Consider the following 2,610-nt stretch of genomic DNA (forward strand, 5'->3'; position numbering starts at 1 on the left):
AAAAACACTGAGTTTGTCGATGTACTTATCTTTCATGTGTTATAGACATTGTAAAGCCTAGAGTAACTGCAGTCCGATTCTCTTTTCCCAAGTCTTTATGAATATTCCTTCACATCTTTCCTTGACCTCATGACGTTTTCCATAGAGTTCAAGGAAACGTGTTAGGAAAAGACATCTGACTGCAGCCTAGATTTTTTTCGCACAGAGCCTGCGTTTCACCACTTTCACTGGGCGTTTAACCAGCCAGGAAGTGTTCTAATAAAACTTCATGGAAATGCAATAATAATCACTGGAATAATCTTTTTAAAATTAAGTTGAGCCTATGTGATATGGCGGCAGCTCTTGCCACATGTGGGGTACACCCTGGACAGGTCGCCAGTCCATCACAGGGCCACACATAGACAAACAACCACTCACGCTCACACCTAAGGACAATTTAGGGTCACCAATTAACCTCTTTGGACTGTGGGAGGAAGCCGGAGCACCCGGAGAGAACATGCAAACTTCACACAGAAAGGCCTGGGCAACCGGGATTTGAACCCACGACCTTCTTGCTGTGAGGCGACAGTGCTAACCACCGCACATACAATCAGTTAATTGGTATTGTTCTGATGCAGGGACACGCTGTACTTTGCCGTTCTGACCAGATGAGGGTGCCCTGCCTTCAGAGAAGAAAGAGGAGCCAGCTGAAGAACAAGATGAACACAGATTGTATGTTGGCCACACATTAAAGACTAAATGTATGTTAATAACAAATCATAATAACAGTGCATAGGTTACGTTCAAATCCTCATAAGTGTGATGTAATAGTATATTCTATATAGTGCTATGGCCCTTTCCTGCTTTAAATACAATGCTCTGTGATGCAAGACTCATTTTACTACCTATCAAGGCAAATCTTAGCAATCACTGACTGCATCTTGTGCTGAAATCAATATTTGAGGATATGGATATTGATGTTCCACTGAATCCCTTACATGCTCTGTAATCAGTGCTGTCAGCACTTCAGTATGTTGGGAGCAAATCTACATGAGAGGGGATGGAGGGATGGAGGGATGGTGGCAGGGTGGCGGGGTGGCTCTGAAAGATTTGTTAGGTGCTTTTTGTTGATGCAATTATAACGGCTCAGGAATCTCTTTAGAGACGTGGAGAATCTCTGGCAGTGTGCGTTTACCACTGGCGGCCATAATTGTTTGTCATGGCTCTTCTAAATATCCATGACAGATGTCTTCAGGCCTCAGCGAGCTTAAGGCGCTAGCATGACTTAAATATAATGCACAGAATCTCGAGGTTGTTTTCCTGGCACCTGTAGCTTAGTATGGAGCCGGAGTGCCGGACAGATGTGGCAGGTAGCAGCTGCAAGATGGAGACACTACAGATTAAGAATTTTCAGAGCCAAGTCCATATATCTTTGTCGCCTCTTACATTTGTTTCTCTACCTTTTTGGTCTAGTTAGTCACTCTCTTGTTCTGACTACTTCGACCCTTGTACAGAAACAATATCCAATAAAAATTTGGGCCTATCAGAGGCCAATTACAAATGGCTAAGAATGTGTCTTTTGAGCGCCTGTAGTGAGAATAACCAAGTCAGCCGGTTGTTCCCCACTTTGGTCCAGTCTGACATGTCTGGATGGATTTTCCATGAAATTTAGTAAAGACATCCAACGTGTGCCGTGCCAGGTCAGGTCAGAGGCTTAGCTGTACTTTGTGTTTAGTGCTAATTAGCAAACACATGCTGACACACTAAACTCAGATGGTAAAAAAGGGCCGTTAATGGCTCTGATTTTTACATTTTCAGATCACAAACTCATAAACTTCAGTTGTAGTTTTCCAATATCTATATCTCCTCAGAAGAAAATGCTGACTTGCTGATCGTAAAATCAATTCTGTTAATTCAACTTCTTTCTCTGCTTCGATAAGGGCTTCTACTTTATCAGAATGTCTACTGTCTAACTGTCCATCAGAAATCTGCTGTATCTACAATAACGCTCTGTCTCAAACACTTGAGATGCATGCTCCTGTTAAAACTAGACTGGTTCCATCTACACGTACCTCACCCTGGTTCACTCCTGAACTTCGAATGATGAAAACTGAGGGTCGCCGCCTAGAAAGACTATACAGGAAAACTGGACTCATTGTGCACTCTTTGGCTCTTAAAGAACATCTGCTCAACTACCGTACAGCCCATAACAATGCAAGATCCTCTTATTTCTCCTCTACTATTAGGAATTCCACGTGCAGACCCAAATCACTCTTTGCTATGGTTAACAAACTCATAAATCCACCACAACATGTTATGTCAGGCTCTGAGGAGCTTGTAAATAGCTTCTCTAAATTCTTTTCAGACAAATTGATGTCAATCACTTATTCCATCACCAAAAACACTCATACAAGTGACTCAAACTTAATGTTATCTGGTCCAGCTCACTCATCAAACTCTCTCTCTACTTTTACTCTGACTACTCCTGTTGCCATAAGTGATCTAATTGTGAAGTCAAATTCTACATCCTGCCGGCTCGATCCTACACCTACTGTTTTGCTTAAGATGTGTGTCCTCAAGGTTGCACCATTCATAACGCATATGATAAACTGTAGTTTAGCTTCTGCTATT

This window comes from Micropterus dolomieu, linkage group LG09, assembly GCF_021292245.1.
Source record: "Micropterus dolomieu isolate WLL.071019.BEF.003 ecotype Adirondacks linkage group LG09, ASM2129224v1, whole genome shotgun sequence".
NCBI lineage: Eukaryota > Metazoa > Chordata > Actinopteri > Centrarchiformes > Centrarchidae > Micropterus > Micropterus dolomieu.